At 38.5% G+C, this 21,840-nt stretch overlaps 1 protein-coding gene across 1 annotated transcript in view; it reads right to left on the bottom strand.

Moving 5' to 3' along the window:
- Positions 1 to 21,840, bottom strand: part of TENM4 (teneurin transmembrane protein 4) — a 589,520-nt gene that overhangs the window by 482,525 nt on the left and 85,155 nt on the right. The window contains exon 2 of the mRNA XM_041483687.1: positions 13,991 to 14,133. The gene's annotated coding sequence lies outside the window, so the exon portion shown is untranslated. The remainder of the gene's footprint in view (positions 1 to 13,990; positions 14,134 to 21,840) is intronic.

Genomic DNA, 21,840 nt, shown 5'->3' with positions numbered 1-21,840 from the left:
GCACAGGGTAGGATTTATCCCTCATTAAACTTTGGATATTAACTGCACCTTCACATGAGCTAGACACACACAAATCCTCTGATTGTTGATCTGATACTACTAGCTCCTACCAGCTGGGATGAAATCTGCCTGGGAGTGCATCTCAGAATAGAGTCAGGCTAATACAGCTCATGAGTTGCTGCATCATGACTGTCTTGTTCTTCTAAAATATCCTCTCTGTGCACGGAGATGTTTGTATTGGAGTGACTTCCTTGTCATGAACTGGCTTGCTGAAGAATGCCTGACACCAAATAGCTCAAACTGCTATAAAGACACATCTGTGAAATACAGATCCCTCCAAAACTGTGTGGATGGAAAACTTCTGAAGTATTTTATTACAGTCCCAGACTCTGCATACTGTCTGGGCTGCTTAGGTATCTTGCATTTTAAATTCCCTGGACTTTTTCTTACAAATAAACATCTTAAAGGAAGGACAATTCAATTTACATTTGGTCAGGTTCAAAAGTCACTGTAATTGAATAACAATTTGCCGTGAAGTATGGATGTGAGTCCTCATGCTTGCCTCTAGACCTGAAAGGATACGGCTAGTGAAAATGTCTAGCAGATAATTACTGTGAGGCTAACCCTGAGGCTTGGCTATTATTCACAGGTCAATCTTTCTAAGATAATTCCCAGGATAATATTACTGAAGAAAACACTCCCCCTGCATAATGCAACACCTGTCTCTGTTTTGAGACTGGGGATTGAGATGGGGGGGTTGAGCTTTACCTGTTTTTCTGTCTTTTCATTAAGGTTTCCTGTAGGGCAGGGAATGACAGCAGTGAAAGGGGGGCGTAAAGGAAAAGTCACTTTGCAATAACGAACCTGCGGTGCTTTTATATTCATTACTAGGGCTATCACAAATCACAGAGTGTATTCAGATGAGGAAGACACAAATTCTCAGATTGTGCAACAGGACCAGGTGTTGCAATTGGAACATGGAAGGGGACTGGTTTCAACACACAAAGTATTTGCTAGCCCAAAAACACTAACAAAAGGGCCTTGTCAGAGCAAATAATCCTTTTCTGGACACAGGATTATGCACACCTCACATCATTACTAAGAACTCATCTTTTTAAGTCTTGACAACACTGTAAAGAAATTGGTGTGCTTCTATTTTGACTGCCAACAAACCACGTCGCTTTATGAATTCTACTGCAGATGACCAAGAAGAAAAATAAACACGTTGAAAAGTGATCTCGGAAGATCACTTAAAATCATTGTCAGGTCTTCTTTTTGTCAATATACTTCCAGGACTGAGGGGGAAAAGCCATGGAATTATAGTATCATTTAGGTTTGGAAAAGATCCCTAAAATGACTGAGTCTAACTATTACTAACCGAGAACTGCCAAGCTCACCACCAAACCATGCCCCCAAGCACCACACCAAGTGTACAGTTTTGAGTATGTATGTGTTACAGCACATATATACAGGCAGGTATGCACCACATTTCAGGCAAGGTCAGGATGCTCCCTGGACTTCTACAGCACTGCAAGGTACATGAGCATGGGACAGATCAGGTCATAATCATGAGCAGGGTGAGCCCAACCTGCTTTATTCCACTCACAGATACCTAGTTAAAATTCTCTAGAGGTCATGTAGATCCTCCCGTTGCCCCGAGGCAGGCTAAACTAGAGGGAGGTCATGCCTGACAGATGTTTGTTTAACTCCTTCTCAGAATGATGGAAACTTCATAAACACTGCAGATAATGTGTGCCTTGTCTTAAGTGTCCTCATCACCAAAAGTCTTCCCTTCCCAGTGTTAGAAATCCACCCTTGCTATTGGAAGACAAGAAGAAGGAAAGAGCAACAACAGGAAAATGTACAAGAGGAAAAAAAAAATCTAAGGGAGAAAAAAGGAAATAAAAGAATAAAACCTACAGGGGTCCATGGGTTGATTTGCCTAAGATCAAAATTTTGCAACTGTGAAAGCAGTGCTGAAGGGGAAGTCTAGTTGTCCCAGTGCCAGCAGTAAGAATAATAATTAATAATTATGCATCTGGTCAAAGGACAATGGTACAGTAAGGTTACATGATTAGTCTGATCAGCAACATAGAGGAGTGATGGGAAAAGGTACGCAAGGGTCCTAATTAATGCCACTTTAAATGCTATTAATAATGTATGATTAACTATTTAAATATTAATATCTTTCATTATCTTCTTTTACTTTGCCATACTGCATAGCAGGCAAAAACATATCTGCCTGTAACAGTATATATGTAAAAGTTGTTGGTAGGTTTATCGACCCTGTGTTGAGAGACACGAGTCCTGATGTTCAGATTTTAATTTTTACAGATCTCTTTAATTCCACCTGTGTTAATTACGTCTTTCAGCATTTTAGCTGAAAGAACTGGAAGTATCTTAACTACTTACTATATTCAATAGTATTTTTTGTATTGTTTGTTGTTTTGGTTTCAATAATTTTAGAAAATACAGTTGAATGAACTGGTTTGTTCTAGAATAGCAACACAGCATGGAACTACTCCAAAAGATACTTTTTAAATTGGAAACACTTGCAAAAGAGGAAACCCGCTATCAGTCTCGAGTTACTACTACTGTAACTGGAAACAACTTTACAACTACATTTGTATAATTCATATTATTTTGCCAACACTTTGAAGTTACACTTTATTCCCTCATTTCTTAAGTCAGCAAGAAACGGTTATTAAAGGCACCTTTTTAAAAAAATGAAACTGTCAAGATGTGGCTTTGAAATCTTTGAAAAGACGCCTGTAACATATAATGTGCTATAAGCACATCTATTAAATCATGGGTTTTGTGGTTCTAACACAGAAATACCAGAAAAGAATTCTTTTCACATAGGATCAGTAGCTACACAATAATGGGAAACACTTGGACTGAAAGGTAAAAGTTGGCTGAAGTAAGCTCCTTCCCATCTGCTTGTTATCAGCAGTTATAGGAGCAGAGCAGGTGACCCATAAATATATGCATTTTTTTTTTTAACTGACAGGCTTTTGTTTGGGACTCTGTGACAACGAAGGGTCTTATTTTAATTTATAGATATTGTCCAGAAATTCAAAATTAAACAGCAGCTCTTAGTAAAGAAAAGAGCAGTGGTGGGAGAAACTGAGATTATTTTCCCAAGTTAGAATTAAGAAAAATGTTGAAAAAAATCAAGCCCTCAGCATTTGCTAGGCATTTGCTAGAAAACAGAAGCAGCCTGAAATCAATAGAAAATTGAAATCTAGAAATGGATCAATTAACTTCCCCTGTCCCAAGTAAATGAAATGCCAAGAAAAGTAAAAGTACTGGAAAAGACATGAAGAGAAAAACTTTGGGTGCACAAATAAATCCAAGAGGAGAAGACAGACATCAAAGTACACTCTATTTAGTATTGAAAGGCACAAATCAAGGATTGAACGGCAAAGCTAAACATATTCACACTAGAAAAAAGTGTGAATTAAATATTAATAGTGAATACACGTGACCACAAAAGCACAGTTGTGTGATAGGATCTCAGTCTCGTAATGTGCTCAGTGCATCTTCAGAAGTTAAGAGTTGTCCACAGAAGTTGCTAGGCTCCAGCTGGGAATGAATGAAATTCCATCACCTCCTCTAAATGGGAGGTCAAGGTGGAAGAGCTAGTGGTTTCTGTGACCTCAAAAATCTTTGAAATTACGAAACCATTAAATTAGCTTACTGATCTAATTGTCCGGGTCACTTGGAGTTGTGGGGATTTTATACAGGCTTTTAATTTAATATATGACTTACTATAGTTGAGATAGATTCAATAATTAACCTTTAGTTATTTTTCAAGACACAGCCTCTCTACAAACAAGAGATTTTTTTCAGATTGTAAGTGCTCGTTGGCATTAAGTAACTACAATTTGAAAAAAACCCTTCAAAATCCCTTAAAGCCATTCTCTGCATTGCATCCTCTTTTAAATATTTTGTCATCAAGAACATTACTGAATTGCTAAAGCAATTAAATATTTGTTAATTAGCAATAAAGAAAAATCAACTTATGTAATTATAAGTGAATTAAAAACAATGGAATTAATTATTAATACTAAAGATTGGCATTTTTCCCAGAGCTCTAAGTTTAGTTTTACTTGTCTTTTTAAAGCTAAATTCCTTCTGTGCAATACATCCAGCAAAATTATTGATGCTTGTTTTTTATCCAAGCATTTTGCAGATGAAGGAAATGTGGAGCACTCCTGCAGCTATATGCCTTATACCCTAATCCAGTGAATACTGTGATTCACATTTCTTTAACATTCAGGTTCTAGGACAGATATTTCTCAATAACAAAGGCAAAATTAAATCAAATTTTTAAGGAACCTCAGAGAGTCTAGACATAACATTATAATCGTAAATAATCTACTAAACCATTAAGGCAAAACCACTGCAAATAAGCTTTTCAACTTAAATAAAAGTAAGACCAGCCTGCAAAATTAAGACTTAAGATACTGAGTTACCCAGGGAAGTGGACGCATAACCAAGCCTTCCAGAGTTCCAATGTTATCAGGCACACTGTGTAATTCTTGGGGTTGTCCTGTGCAGGACCAGTGTTTTAGTCCATCCCATCAAACAGCCTTTAAAGTCAAACGTGGCCCTAATCACCCTATTTTTCATGATTGTCTAGGCCAGTTCCCCTTGAGAATTATCTGTCACTGTGAATTGAAGGTGTGATTAGAATAACAAGTATACAGTCTGCCTGGTATTACTCCATGATGGAGTAGCAACTGATCTGTCAATATTCCCTTCTTGTGCTGGTCTGGTGCTCATTTTAGTGCATATGTAAAACAGAAAATTAGAGAAGACCAACAAAAATTCTCTTTCTTTGGAAAAAAGAGTCATTACTATAAACCAAGAGTGCCCAGGCTGATGTGTGTGTCTCTGCAACTCAGCCATCAACTGAAGGAGCAAAATGTTGGCTCCAAGGAGTCATGATCAGCCAGCAACCAGGAGAAAAGGTCAAGGACATGAACTGCCAGGCTTAACACAGGTTTAAGTCAATGGGAGCCTGTTAAACAGAAGGTGAAAGTAGGTTTCTTCATCTTGATGTAATCCATATACTCATTTATTGAAAAGCAGCTTCAGAACATAGGTAGAAATTCAGCTCGTCTCTTCCCTCTGCCCCCTAATCACGCTCCCACAGTTCCTCCCATCTCCTCACCATCTCTTCATTTCAGCTCTGGTCTTGCTCTACTTGCTGTTTCCCTCTTTTGTTTCTCTTCAGTCTTACCCCTTTTTCTGTGCTGTCCCTCCTGCTCAGATGTATTTTTTTAATCTTTTATTTTACAAATTAATCTCAGGTCTGCCTTCATCATTTTTTGATGGCCAGCAGTGCTGTGGATCTGGTGCCTTTCACTTTGTCCCCTGCCTCTCAGCAGCACTAAGGCATGAAGCTTGATGAAATAAAACCAAACCTGCTGATAGGCCTGGCCAGGTAGTGGTTTCATACAATTAAATACTTACTAAAAGTATATTAGTGTCTTTCTAGAGACCATGGTGTTCCAATGTTGCCCAAATATTCATCCTGAATCCTGAAAGAACTTTTATTTTTTTTTCTTTTTTTGTTTTGTTTTGTTTTGGCAAAACAATTATACAGCTGTGGTTTTAAATGATTATAAAATGGATATGAAACTAAAGATCCCAGATGAGATTACATGACTGTCCTACCATTGTTCCCTTCTTTCCTGCATTGTTCAGAACCACTATTCCAGGCTTTAAAAAGCCAAGACCATACTTCTTTACCTACATGCCTTGGTCATTTTTGAGGGCAGTTAGTTACATGTATGGCTATAGTGCTGTAGAACTCAGTTTTCAATTAAACTCATTTATGAGTTTATGAACGTCAGGATTCTCTGCATCTTATTTCCTTTACAACAGGGGAAGAACAGCACCAGTGGCATAAGGCATACTTATGCTGGTAACCAATTATTCCCATAGGGAAGAGATGTATGCCTTCACTTACAGCTGTATGACAGAAGCATCACCTATGAAGGGCAGAGAACCCCGAGTCAAAATACCATGGTCTCACCTAGACTTTTCGAAGTCAAACAATGAAAGAATGGTCCACTTATTTATTTTTTATTAGACATTATTATTTTTATTTTTTTATATTTTCAGATAAAGTCTGCAAGTTAGCAGAAATTGGCAGGGTCACTGTGAATACACAGTGAACACACACTTAATTCCATATTGGTATTGAAAAGTTGAACATATGAGTGACTAGTGGAGGAAAAGAAAGGTGTTCTAGTTTTCACTCTAAAACCAAACAGTATTTCCTAAATATTTTGTTGCAACATTTGACTCAAATCAGTTTTCTTCTCTTGAAAATTTCTGCCTTCAAGCATCTGCAGCAAAACAGAGCTGATGATGCCCAGTTAACTGTCCTTGCTGATACTTAAACCTGATGAAATTTTTAAGTCTTTCTGTGTTCTTTATTTATGATTTTAAAGATCTTCTGAAGGCTTCAGATTTTTTCACATCTCCACTCATGAACAAAGAGAACACAAATCTCAGAACTTAAGAACCTCCTAGCAAAATATCTGTCCATGTTCTGTAATACAACTCTACACTGCAGTAGGAACATCCAGACTTTATGCGTGCTGAACCCATCCGTCAGTCTGGCTCCCTGTACATCAATACCCCAGCAAACAGTGTGCCATATATCACCACCAGATCCTGAAGAAAGACACCTGTTCAATATCAATGTGCAATCTCCTGAGTGAAAAAAACACATTCAGGGAGTTATTATTACTTCACAAATGCTGTTTATTAATCTGGTGGGCTATAATGTTTGAATTTAAAATGAATCCTTCTACCATAGAAAATGTCGTCATCAAAGATACTATTGCATAGGTTGGAAAGAAAATTGTTTAGCTGCACATAATAATTCTTCTGCTAAAGATGCTTAGCAATCCTTTGACCTACACATACTTTCACCTATTGTTACACAACCTGCATGAGGTACTTAAGCTGGATCTGTATGAACTCCTGTTTAGGTTGTGTAATTGGTTGCAAGAGCAGTTAAAGCAAGGTGTGAAGCAGTGTGAGGTTGACTGAGTATGATAAACTATCACAGAAGATGATAAAGAATCGTAGAATGATATAGGCTGGTGAGGGACCTTAAAGACCATCTAGTTCCAGCACGCCTGTCATAAGCAGGGATACATTGCACTATACCAGGTTATAGTGCAATGTATCAACACGGCCTTGAAAACTTCCAGAGATGGGGAATGAAATATAAGAGGTCCTAGATAAATGCAGTACAACCGATTACAGGAACGCCAGCAAATGTAAAATAACTTAATGTTTCACTTCATAGTGAAATGGAAATAAATGGCAAAGTCAGTAGGAAATATTACTACAGACTTTTATACATGTCCTGAACTTGATTTTTGAAAAGAACTGGGCATATAACTGAAACACTAAAAAAATCACCTAAAACACTAGGGACTGCTAGAAATAGAATCACTATTTAATCGAAAGGGAACATCAAATGGTCAAATGTTAAGTATATCCTTGTTTTGAGTCTGATTTATTGTAGAGAAAAGGCAAATTAATTGTATGATGATTTTAGAGTTAGCAGTACATGGCATCTATTTTTAAAACTTATTAGTAATAGGGTAATATGATTTCAAAAAGTGTCCTCTCAATATACTCCAGAATCTTTTTTGCATATGCCTTTTGAAGTTTTTCTCACTTTCTTGCCCCTTGCACCTATTAATATAGACTTTGCAATTTATCTATCTTTATCAGCAGAAAAACTGAACGATTGAAAGAGAAGAGTTCCACAATATCCTAGTTATGATACCAGCTTGTGATTTGTTTGTGTCCTTCCAGACAGATGTCAATTAAAAGAAAAAAGGGAAGGTGAGGGGCGGTGGGGAGAAACAACAATAGTACAGGATTGACCGACAAGTGCTATCATACAAGATTTCCCTCAAATATTTTATGAAAAGGACATTGGATTTCATTAAATTCGGTTTTCAAAAGCCACCTCTATGGAAAAGAAGATGTTCAGAGGAATTAACTGTTTCTGTCCTGCGCATCTCGTACCAAATTCAGAGTTCACCTTGTGGCAGAAGCCCTCCTTCCCATCTGCCCTATCTGCAATAGGAAGATAAGAAGTGGGTGAAAAGGTCTTGCATCCTTATTATATGCAAAGGATAAAGGTATTTTTATAGGGCTGGGTGCATTTTTAAGAACCAACTTAAAAGACATAATTGCTATACCTGCTGATAGACTGAGGACCGTGCTATCTAGCCACACAGGTGTTGAAAAAAAATACTCAGAAAACTGCTTTAAAGATCTACTTTGCAAGCTTCACAGTAAATCTTCTCCCTGTGAAAACCTCCTTAACTATTCTAATAGCACGAAAATTCAAATGTCTCCTATCAGCTGAAGGCCACCCAAGTGCAGTGGAAGTTGACATAGCAGAAGATTGTGGCTCAGATAATCCTCTGCTTCACACACCCTTCACTCTGTATTTGTGGCTGTTTTACTAAAATATGGTGAATTAGGAATCATGCAGCAGGGTGCAAACTTGGAGAGGCAGGAGAACACCTTTCAAGGAGTATCTCACACAGACATAGCAGCTGGAGCCACTGAAAATGGCACAGATCAGAGTTAGGGAAGACAATACAGTAGGAAACAGAGCAGTGGCCAAAGGAAGAACAGTTTGACTACCTAGATCCAGCTTCAGGAAAACCTGAGAAGAATACCCAATTTAGGAATCTTACTGTTGTGAGGGTTGAAGAGCTTGAAATTGCTATTCTGGCTCAATGCAGAGTTACTGTGAGAACAGCATAGATATAATGGATATTACAGAGCCTTCTTTGTAAATCTCAGTCCTAGTACACACACTGGTGATTTTCAGCCCTGCCTTCTTTTAGTGCAGAAACAAGGAAACAAGCAGAAAAACCTGCTTCCCCCACTCACGTCATGGGTAGGAAAAGGAAGAAAGGATAAAAGGATGGAACTGAGTGGAGATGAAAAAGCTGGAAGCAGATGGGAGAATTCCAGAGTAAGTGTTGTCTGTATGACCTGTCTGTTGGTTGGCTGTCTTGCTTGATCTTGAAGCAAATCACAGTGGTTTTGGGAGGAAAATTTAAAAATGGGAGAAGCCATTTGGTCCATATCTTGACTTTTCAGGCAGTTTGGATTTGTCTACTGTGTCCATCATATTGCTGTTATGAACAGCCTCAGTTGTGGACCCAGAAGGATTAACCTCCTCTTTAACAGGAATATTCTGAAGTGACTGTTAACAGCTCTCTTCATCGTTCATGTACAGCAAGTGCAATGATACGACATGTGAAGAGAACCTGTAAGGATGGGAAAGTATCCAGCTAAGAATCTCATCCCACTACTTTACATGGGTATATCTAGTGCAGAAAAGACTAGTGCTAAATCCCCACTACAAAAGTGATAACTTGGAGAAAGGGAACATCAGCTAATGCTTAGCTGAAGCTAAATATGAGCATCAGCAAATTTATCTGACGTCTTCTGACACTGTTTCAAAGGGCTGTCAGAGAAGGTGGCCTTGTCCTTCTATACTCTTGGAATAAACAGAAAAACACCCTACACCACTAAGACATCCAAAGCTACAGAGATGCCTCTGGATGATGAAAAAATTATCTTTCTAGATTTTAATTTGAACTTTCCTCTTTGATGGCCTTCCTTCCTAGAATCACAAAATAATTCAAGTTTGACCAGCATTTCTGGAGATCTGTAATTAAAACTCCATTTTCAAAGCAGGTGCAGATATATTAGGTGGTTCAAGAACTTGTCCCAGTATTTGAAAGTCACTATAATGTAGACATTACCAACTTTCCTGGTCAACCTGTTCAAATATCTCATTACCTTTATGTAGAAAATCTTAAAAAAATTTGTTGGCCATTTTTCCTTTTTTAACCACTTTGCACCTATCATGCAATTCTTTTTTCTCAGACTGAAGTCACTGATAGTGACTTCAAACCTGAAGCTAGCACATTGTCAGTCTTTAAATTTCTTTAAAAATACTCAATTTATAAAGCTGTTTTTGGTTTCTAGGAGAGCTCTGTGCCTCACTTCACGTACTGTAGTTCTTCCAACAGGTTTATGTCTGAGGTAAAAATTACTGTGCATATCAGCAAATATGTTTTCTTTTGTCCCAGCTCTAACAACAAAATCAAATTTATCTGCCAGTTTGCTGGCATTCTGTGTCTTTCCCAAATCCTGATAAATTATCATGCAGCAATGCCAACCATTCATTATAGAAATGATCCATATCTAATGAAAGAGGTACTGTACTTCTGTATTCCAGGGTACTGGAAATTAATTTGCATAGTGGAGGCTTCAAGGGTCTGAGTATATATCATCTATTCCCAAGCTGGGCCCATTTTCTGGAAAGAATACATCATTAACAGAAATAAATATCTATAATAAAACTATGCATGTGCTAAGGGGCATTTTTATTCCCATTTTCTGGAAAGAATACATCATTAACAGAAATAAATATCTATAATAAACAGAAATAAATAATCTATAATAAAATAAATATCTATAATAAAATGTCAGCCAATCTTATTAATTTCATTATATAAATGTGTGGCATAGACTGATATATCTATCAAACCCTTGCAAATCCAGAGTGGATGTAAAATTACCACAAGTCAGCCCTGTGTTCTCCACACTAGGCCACACCACTGCCTTTAACTTTCGACTGCTGAGCAGGACCCAAAACTGCAATGTAATCACAAAGAGAACAAACCATGTGGGGGTACAATGTGTGAAATGAGGGCATGGTCAGGTGACTATTTCAGATCATCTCCTGTGTCCCTTTTGCATAACAACAGAGACGAACCCTGACACGGAGCAACAAGTGCTTTATTTTGTAGTGTGTTAATCTGCAGTCTGGGTAACTTGAAGGACTGTCAGAACTGTCAGAAAAAAAAGTCAATTTCTTAGCAGAAACTAATAAAAACCATGCTAACTAATTTGACCACCCCTTAACAAGAGGAATCACAACACTTCCCATAAACTGGCTCAGGGAAGATATTCCTACCTAGACATAGTCTAGCTTCTCACCAAAATTCAGCTAGGTCAAGAGGTGCTTTGAGAAGCAACAAAACCAAAAATGATAAAGTACTGCATGTTTCTTGTCTCCATGAGTCCCCTAACTTGTAGTAACAGGCCTTTGAACCTCAGGGTCTTTGACGACATGGCACCAGCAAAGCAATAGCCTTGATTCTGTAGATGCCTTACAGTGGTTCCCTGTGTGTTTATTATGGAAGCCCCACATGCACAGTGTGCAACCAAAGATTATTTTTCTTCCAAAGGCCAAACTTGCATGGAATTGTGTTAATTACATGCACTGTGGAAATGTCAGCCTTTACTCCTCTGTATATACAGCATCCTTTGTCCTTCACATAATGATTTTGAAGTGCTTTGCAAATATCATTTGATAGAATAATAAGGTATTATTATTGAATCTTTATGTCTCCTGCTGTCCCAGGGGCATTGACCTTGCTTCCTCAATACAGAGGTGTGTCTGCCAGGCTAATCACACTGATATCTGAGTACCTCAGGAGATCCTTATGTGGCAACATTTCTACAGAAACTCTAAACTGGCCAGACATACTGATAAGATCCATGTATTACTCCTGTGCATTTCTGCAAGGTTATAAACCAATTCCAATTTCAAATGTAAATCCCCTTCCTGCTGACATGCGGAGAGATGCATGGTTCAAATACCTCAAATTGTCCCCAGCTGTCAGGGTTCCCTATACAGGTAGCAATGGATGCTATTTCCAAGCAGATAGAACCACAGGGAACTAAGATGAATGAATACCCCATCCACTCTTTTCCAGCAGATATGTAGTACTGATAAATGTCCTTGAACTACTGATTTACTATGGGAATAACCTTTCATTTATGTCCTTCACTTTCATTTGCCAGGACAATGCATTCATGCTGTTATCTTTTAGCCATGGACAACCAGATATTAGCTCACCTTCCTGTAAGTTATTTATTTCCCCTTGATTTGATGTTGTATAGTCATATCCATAAATATCCATGCACACAGCAGGGTATATGCAATACATTTGACAAGGCATGGTTACCCCTAGCACAATACCACTTTTTAATACAATTTTGGCTGGTTTCCACAGTTGTCAAAAAGTCTAGGTTAGGTTGATCTCTTCAAATGTACAATTTCTGGCAATCAAGTTTTTATTCTTCCTTTCAGAAGTCCTGATACTTATGAGGAGGGCATTTTCTTTCAGGAATGAGGTATTTTAATAGTTGCTGAACAAATTATGATACAAAAGCTCCTACCTAGAGTTATGCAGATACTTCATGGCAGCATCAGTATCTTTTACATATCTGCACAGCTGCAAAAATGTCCAACAGTTTCAGTTTTCCACTCAGAAGCTTTTTATTTATTTTATTTTTTGAAACAAAATGCCAGAGCTCTACTATTACCTCACCACTTTTTATTTGTCCTGAAAAGCCTTGTTTTCTCCCTCTAGTGCAGTGAAGATGCCTAGGCTATAGTTCCTTTTATTGCAATAATTCTGGGAACCTCCACATGAAGAACGGCTTTGATATAATGGCACTGTTGTTACACCAATTTCTACCAAACCAATTAGCTACAGTCAGAAATCAAAATATTCTTTAAAATACACTTATTTTAATTCAGACTATCACGAACAATCTGCCTGTCACTGGTACAATGTGTATATTTAAAAACTTGTCCAAAGCTGCAAAAATTCATAGTCTCATTACTATATAAACACAATAATCTGAAATATGTTTTATAACCTGGACCGGGGGAAGAAAACATATATAAGTTTATGCCTATTGCTTAAAACCAAAGGAGAATCAGTACATTCTTGAGACATAAAGCTGTACTTTGAACCCTGAGTAAAAATAGTCTCCTGTGATGAATTTCAAAACCAGGAATATCATAGGACTCAGCCTCGTCCTTACAAGTCCATTACAGATCTTGTTGACAGGTTTCTGTACTTTAAAAGTACAGTGTTCCCAGCTTCAAGTTGTAGAAATAAACTCAATTGTGTTTCTAAATCTTTATGGCTCATTGAAGTCTTGGCGTGGGAACATTTCAAATTTCTTTCGTTCTCTCTGAAATACTTTGGGATGGACACTCATTTGTAAAACTGACGTACAGCACTCTGTGGCTGACAAGTTCTACAGCTGTTGCACACAAACATTTTTTATGGGAGATAAGAGAGATCTAAAAGGCATCTTATGCAACATCATTAGATGAATCAGAAATAGTATATCCATGTGATATTTTGGATGCTCTCATTCAACAAAAGTGTTGTGGGAGTGAAGATAAAGTTGTACATCGATATAGAATTTATTTGGTGGGAAAAAAAAGAAGTGTTATCTTTACTTGAACTGGGAGTGTGCAGCAGGAAATAGCTGAGTGTTGGTAGGTATTTGGTGGGTTGGAAATGCTGGTAAAACACAGGGAATGGAGGTTCTCTGGTAAGGAATAAATTATGCGAAGTAGTATATGAGCTGCCATGAAATTATATTTAGGTGATTTCTGATACTTCAAATGAACTTCCAGACCAGCATATTAACATTGACATTATCATTTATTCAAGCTTCAGGAACCTGGGATCATTTCTCATCTTGATTCAATCACTTTGGTTAAACCTCTTGTTAACAACAGAGGAAAAAAATGGATTTTCCAAGTGATCGCTATTTATTAGACAATAAATTTAAAATGACACCGCAAATATAATTTCATGGTTTTTGCTCTTTTCATTTCTTTAAAAAAAACAAGGATGGAGACAAATAACAGTGCTTAAAACATCATGAGGACAATCTTGATTTATCTACTCCAGTACAAACACATATCAAATGAAAATTATAAATGTCTAAATACCACACCCATGATAGATTGAGAGTTTTATTTCTTTGACTCATCTTTACAAATAAATCTAAAAAACAATGATAGTGTACTTACATATTTCAGATCCTCATCTGTCTAAGAATAGAAAGCACTGAAGTCATGTGTCAGAATAACTCGAGTGGTCTCTTCTCGATTCCCTTTTTGTGATCACCATCCACAAAAATCAGTGCGCCACTGCAGTGGTCCAGCCATCCTCACTACAGAAAAGGAGCCAGGTGTTGAGTGTCAGACAAGACTGGCATGGATTTGTTAAGGTTGTTTGCATGGCAGCTGTCAGCATTCTAAGACCCAGATTCCCTCTATCTGCCAGAATACTTCCATCAGAAGCCAGGCTATCACATCAGACAGTAATTGGTACCTGTGTTTAATGTCTGTATCGATATGGGTAAATGGGTATCTACCTCCATATCTACAGGCCAGCCGTGTCCAGCTGCCTTTCCCAAGGAATAGTTATAACATGTTCCAGGCTTGTTCCTGCCCAAGATATGCACACCATACCACTATCCATTGGTGGCATCACACATTAGATGTGGTCTCAAAGGTTGGATAAGGAATATATCAAATCTGAGGTGCTTCAAGCTGAATGGAATGAAACTGGACCTAAAGTAGCATGCACACATGTTTAAGCATGGAGAAAGAGGCAGTATGTTTTTCATGGAACAAACTTTCTAACTGCATTTTTTTCTTCCTTTTCTGTCTATATTTTATGCTTAATGCTGGTAATAAAGCGTATTTCATTATTTTAGAATATCACTAAAATACTGTAGGTTTTTGCAGATTACATTGCTTTTTTGGAAGAAATTTAGGAGAGACACTATGTCTGACACCTGGATGAGTCCAACTGTTTCAACATACATTATCAAAATTACCATCACAGTCCCATACTGCATATTGCTTAGACACTTTAATTCAGTAATGTCCTGGGCACTTTTTTTAGCAGCTCTATATTTAATGGGGACTTGAAGACAACTCTCAGTTTTAGAGGTACTTGAATCTATATTTACCATGAGACACACTGGGTAATGTCATTCTGTTTAGTGACAACACTCACGAACACAATGTGTGGCACAGAAGAGAAAATGAGCCAGTATATGATCTTGCTAAGGGCCAACAGTTTTTCATAGGTCACAATTAGCATGCCTCTCAGTGTTACCACAAATAGCTTGAAAAGTTGTGACTGCAGATGCAAGATGCAGTCCAGCTCAGCTGTCCACATAAAACTGTCCAGTGCAACTAGAGATGCCCTGGTTTTTCTGACTGTCCCTCAGCTGCTGTCCAGAAAGACACAGGTTTCTTGCAAATCCTGCATCTTCTCTGCCAGTCTCTTAAATAAGCTTGGGCATCTAAAACGGCTTGGGGCATCTCAAATGTCTCTAAGTTTACTGTAAAACTAAACTTTGCACTGAATCACAAGTTATGCATTGACTACAGGACTCTGTGATCCCCCATCTCACTATTGCTACTCCCCATATACAAGCCCAGCACATCACCCCATTCCACAAGTACTTTCAGGAAATGAGTTGTATAACAAGACACCAAAAATTTTGTGTTGTATGCTACTTATGCACATGTATGAATGCTATATCAGAGCTCATATTTTTCATTCTTTAATTAATATTGCCTTTTTGTAAAAATTAAAGCAGTGGGATTCCAGAAAGCCATTATGTTTTGTTTGTTAGGAATAAATGTATTCCAGTAGAGATAATGCTGTAAAATGTTGATCATGTTACAAGTTGGCCCACCTACTGTCACTTCAGGAAGCAGAGGTTTAAATATAAAACTACTATTTTTAACTGAGTTAATGTTGGAACTGAAGGAGGAGACATTCAAGCTGGGGTAAATAGTAGCCTGGCTGATGTAAGTAGCAGTATATTGATTTGAAGCAGTGAAGCAACCATCAGAAACAGTAAAGCTTTTCTCCACCAAGAGCTTGACAAATGTATTTATAATATTATTTTGATACAGAAAAGTCACAGCAGAAAGTTGAGATTATTCAAAGGTATCTCAGAAGTCCTGAAAAACTTTAATGAGAAAACAAATGGAAATATACAGCACATGTCCTAGTCCAGTAGACGCTTCAAATCCCTGAGCTAAAATATGCACATTATATGTGTTTTGTTTACAATAAGCAGTATATTCCAGACATAATTAAAATACAGAAAATTGTTACTGGATACCTCTGGATGATAAAAAAGTCCCAAACAACCCTCCACCAAATCTCTGAGGTATTAAATAAAAGCAGGTTTTATACTATAAGCATTCATTTATGTTTTCTTCTTGAAGCTGTAGTTCCTAAAGTACTGTATGTTAGATTATTATTAAAAACAAGAGCATAACGATCTGATTTTATTACTAAACTGGAATTAGGGAAAATAAAAATAACAAAAAATACTTAAAACTCACAATTTTACATACCTTAGTTTACCCTGACTTCTTAAATATTCTAATTTTTCTAATACTCTATTTATTAAATATTCTAATGGGCACTCTTTCTGGGTGTCTATTCAATAGCACTTGGCCTTTGTAATACAATATAAACAAAATTTAAAAAGTCTAAGAAGTTTAACCCAATAGGAACCTTACTTCTCCAAAAATCTAATGAAAGGAGCCAAAGCTGTGTTTTCTTTTTAAATTACTTTCTCTCTCTTTAGCTGAGGTGTTTAAAGACTCCATAATGAAGCACAGCACAGAGTACAGCACAGGAGGACTGAGACTATGGGCTTTAGGGAGATTAATGGCTGCAGAGCGGTTCGCTTTTTGTTACATTAACCTGCCCAGAAAAGCAATTCCCTCCACAGCCCCATACCCAATCCCCAATAAGTGGAGACATATGGCAGCTCTGTGATACAGAGAACACACTGTGGTAGTTTTATTGATACTGGGACTGCTTCTTAGCCAGTATAAGTCTTCTCCACTCAGCTATGAATTGATCCCATTGACTCTCGGCAAAAGCAGAACAGTCATAAAGGTTAATGTTGCCCTTGCAGTCAGATTCCTTCTCTGAATTGCCCTGTGAAGGTGCCTCTCTCCACTGACTCCAGGGAGACTGGCAGATTAAATTTAGACTGAGCTAACTCTTGTGCCTCTGCTGCTTTGGTGGGATCAATCTGTAAAGACGTGCTTTTCTCTTTGTCTGTGATTCTTAGATGCAAGTCTTTTGATAGAAAACCACCAGAAGTAGCAAAGAGAGTGGTGCAAGTTGTGCACGGCCATCACTGTTTTCTTAACTGGAGAAATGTCAAATGAGCAGAGCCAGAGCCTCTTTCTCCCCCTCTCCCTCCCTCTCTGCCTCCATCTTCTGCTTATCCATTATCTATCTGAGGACAGTAGTCATCAAAACATTTCAAAACCCATATCCCAACATTTCCGTATTGAACTAACAAGAATACTTGGAACTGGAGAGCGGTGGTGCATTTTGGAAGGATCTTGCAAAAGGGGTTTTCAGCTCAGATTCTTGGCTAAAGGACAGAAGGTTTGGCGATGTGGCACAACATTGCACACACACAGACACACAGAGACAATTTCATATTTTCTGCTTCCCTCCTCAGATTTCTCTCTTTGAGCCATCAGCTTCTCTGCTAACCCTGAAACTGCAAGGAATTTCGTTCTGTGGCTTGTGTTTCCTCCAAAGCAGAACTGCAGGACCTCAGTTCCTCCCTAGAAATTATGTCTCCCGGAGTCATTATTCCCTCTTGGCCTCAAACCACTTCCTGCAATTTCAGAGCCACTGAAAACAGCAGTTTCAAATTATCTATTAACCCATGAAGGCTGAGCCAGCCTGGATTCACCAGAGTTTCTTTGATGCATTTTCTTTTGTCACACTTTTCTCCTATCCCTAAACTTTGAAATAAAATTGAAAAGATTCTTCCTCAGACAAGTTTTGGCCCATTATTCAGACCTTATCCTCTGAATACTGTTTTGTTTCCACCTCCAGACTACTGCAAACTGTGATTTACCAAATCTATCTTTCTTGAAAAATTCTGATGACCTGTAAAAGCTGAAACATTAACTATCAAACCCCTTGGGTATGGCCACAAATGATTATGTAAGGCTCGAGGCTCAATGCCAGATGAACAGACGACAGACCCATTTATCATCAGTAGGAACAGGCACATTAATTGGCTATGATACCAGTACCATCCTTCAGCTTTAACAAAACTCTTCTTGATTCGGCATGTTTCCCCAGAACAGCCTTTATTAAATAAGATAAATAATATTGAGGCCAAGGGTCACACTGCTTCATCTGAGGAAACTCAATTATTTATGAATACTTCCCTGACTCAGGCTTGGTAACCTGTCAGGCTGGCAAAGAGAGCTTTTTGGTCTACTGACTAAACATTATTATTCTACACAGACGTGTCTTCTGTATTAGAGAATCAACAACAGAGAAATGAAAACACATTAGTCCTGTAAAGCTTCTGGACTGGGGGAAGACTGCTTGAACACTGGAACAGTTTATCTCCAAGGGCTGTGGAGACTCCATCCTTGGCAACATTCAAAACGTGAGTGCACACATCCCTGGGCTCTTGTGGCTGACGCTGCTTTGAGCAGTGTATGTTGGACTGGATGATCTCCAAGCTTCCTTCAAGCCTCTGTGATATCCTGTAGTTCTCAGTCCATGAGATGAAGCTACAGTAGTGAATTCCTCAGTCTCTGTTCTGGGCTCTTCCATGTACTCACACAAAAGCCCAAATACTTGTAACTGGCTACTGCTTCCAGCTGTTAAACCATGCAAAGAGGAATTTAATCCTAGGAGACCCTCTTGTCAATTTTCTTGCATGCAGCTGAGAATGTGAAGAAGTAACCTGTGGCCACTGACTGGTACGGTACCTGCAGAATTCCCCTACAGTTAAGTGAACTCTTCTGTAAAACAACTTGACCCTAATTGGCACAGTTGCTATGCAAATATTTAGTATGATTCCAAGCACACTGTTTTGTGTGTCATCATTGTCACCACGGATAGTACAAAAGCAGTGATACACTCCAATAACTCCGCATGAGAGTAGAGAAAGTAAAACACAGATAATTTACTGGAATACTGACCACACGTTAAAACTAGTAGACACAAAGTACTTCTTTCAAAATTGGATTTCACCTATTTCTTGAGTTTCCAATAAATGGTTCTGTGACCCATTTCATTACAGGAAGAGCTCAAAAGTAATGCTGTAGTATTTAATGGACCTCAAAGAGGATCCTCTGGGTCAAGTCCATCTTGCCAACACAATTTCTACCTTGTGGTCACATGTTGCTACCTTGCCTGCAGTTGATATATACAGATTTTGATGTTATCAACACCCCTCTCTATATAGCTTGTTAGCTAATTATGTGTTCATCCTACTATAAATGACATTTCCCCCATTCTTGTATCACCTTTTGATCTTGACAAGAAGGAGAATTGTTTTTTTTCTTTCTCCCCCAAGGGGCATGGGGAGTTTTCCTCAGAATGATACAATATTTCCTCACACTTGGAACAGGGCCTTCTGTTTGCACACAGTATTGGGGAATTTTCAGTGCTGACACCAGTCAGGCTGGCATGCAGACTTTATACCTGCATAGCCAAAGGAACTGGCAGATGGTTGGTGACAAAAGGAGCATCCCATGGAGCTGCAGGAGAACCATCTCAACAGATCCAAGATTTCAGAGCCTGAAAGACACCATGCAATAGCTCAACTGTATGAATGCTCAGGATTCAGCCAGAAGCAAGGCAGGTGCTTGAAATGTTTGCCAGGACTCACTCATTCAAATATGTTCAGTCTCCAAGATGGAAATAAATCTAGCAAATGGGTGTGGAATGCTCTTACAAAGAGATGTAAGAGCAATCACGTGGTGTAGGACAGAATATACTGCCTTGTCTCTGTGACTTTTTGGTAGCTGGAGGACCGACTTATAAATTGTCTCTCCCAGGCCTCCAGCAGGAGGAATTGACCCTTCCAGCAGGACAGCCAGTGAGAATAAGTGGGAGTAATGAGAATGTATGATTTTGAATGAAGTAGTGCCTGAAAAAAGAAGATGGGCTACCAAGCAGGTCTTGTTTCAGCATGGGTCTCCAGGACTAAGCATCTGCCATGCCACAGCATTTGGTGGGGATCATTTCACGAGAGAGAGGTGGCTGCTGATGGTCCAATGCTGCATAAACACTTGAGTTGTACGCCTGGCTGATGGGACTGGAGAGGAGGGAGTCAAAACTGTTAAGCTCAATATGTTAGACTTGTCAGATTTGGATCAGTGCTGCTCTCTGCTTGACAGTTTCATATTTCATGTCATCCTACCTCTAGCAGGCAAGTGACACACCTGGAGTTCTGTCTCCCATCTAAACTTTTTAAAGAAAAATGCGGGGTTCTTCTGCATCTTTCCTTCCTGAAGTTGGTGGCAGTATAAGGAGGAAGGATTTAGGTATTTGCTTCTCACTATTAAGTATTTCTTAACTCCCCTGAAAATTTTCCAGTACCTCAGCTTCTGCTCAAAATTTCCCATGCTGCAGTTACAATGCACTGACATGATTCACAGCTCTTGTTAAGCAACGGTAAACCTGTCCCAAATGTAGTGGAGCTTCTTCCTTCTACAAAAGAAATGAACCATAGCAAAGATCATTGCAGCTAATCTATCTTCAGACTCAGGAAGATTCTTCTGCACCTTTGCATTTCAGAAGATGACCTTTATCAGATGTAAAGCCTACAAATATTTTCTGACTGTGCTGGGCAAACTACAGATATAGGATTTGATGTACAAATGTAACAGCCCCTCTCCTATCATACATCAGCCAGAGTAGCACAGATGCAATGTCACAGAAAGAAAAGCATAAAATAGAGGGAATGAACTTAAAAACTAGTTTGTAACTTGCCAATGGGAAGAGGAGACCAGCTAAAAAAATTTGTAATGAAGGTCCAATGGAGTTAGCCTCCCTAGAGGAATGAAGGGAAGACAGGAACAATACTAACTCTCTAAATGCAAACACTGATTGGGAGAGGTGGTGCTTCTGTGATTGGCCAACAAGAGTAAGAGTTCTTTGCTGAATAAGCAACTGGGCTAGCTGGTGTGGGAAGTAGTGTGCACACTGATACTCTAGGGAATCAATGTCATGATCAGGGGACTCTGAGACATGCTTCAGTTTTCTCATAATGAGTGGATTGAGTGCGTTCATCAAAACTGAGATTTCAGGGCTCAAAGTTCAAAAGGCTACCAGAGGTGACATTAATTTCCCAGCTTCCTCCTTCTCTTGTCCCTTCCAAAAACAATCACACTATATTTTTTTTCTTGCCACTTGACTGCAATCACCTGGGGGTTAATTATCTTTCTGGGATGAAAAACATATGCTGTTTCATGTTCTTGCATAAGGTATGCTGAATATGATGAAACCGATCAATTAAATCTTGTGGGAAGAGAAGGGAAGGGAGGGTGAAGACTGGCCAGTAGTTAGTGTTCTCATTTACTGACAAAGTAATTCAAGGTAACAGACAAATATTAAAATTTGCTTGCTCACAAGGAAAAGAGCAGAGAAAGTGTTACCTGTGTCACCATAAAATGAAGCTGGGGAACACTAAAGTGGGGAATGTTAATGTAAACAAGATGGGGGAAATCACTGCCAGATTCAGACTATGGTAAGGTCATATTATTTTTAAAAAACAATTTTTCTGTGTATTTGATTTTGTTTTGTTGTTTTGTTTTGTTTTTTTACCTTGTAGCTTGCAGACTGCTTTGAACACTGATAGATACGTTGAACATGCAGATACTACGCTGATGTGCATTCATAAAATCCAGCCTGTTGTGTGGGTCTACCCCTGTCATTTCACTTTAGTGCAGGAACAGTCCCCTAAAATGTTAGCCTGATTTTCCAATCTATCTGGCATGTGAGGCTGGTTCTTATCACTGTGGATGGTTTTCCTTCAAGATAGAACATGGATTTT

The sequence above is a fragment of the Pyrgilauda ruficollis genome, unplaced genomic scaffold, assembly GCF_017590135.1.
Source record: "Pyrgilauda ruficollis isolate IOZ18807 unplaced genomic scaffold, ASM1759013v1 scaffold60, whole genome shotgun sequence".
In the NCBI taxonomy this organism is placed as follows: Eukaryota; Metazoa; Chordata; class Aves; order Passeriformes; family Passeridae; genus Pyrgilauda; species Pyrgilauda ruficollis.
This window is presented reverse-complemented; position numbering and strand designations above follow the sequence as displayed.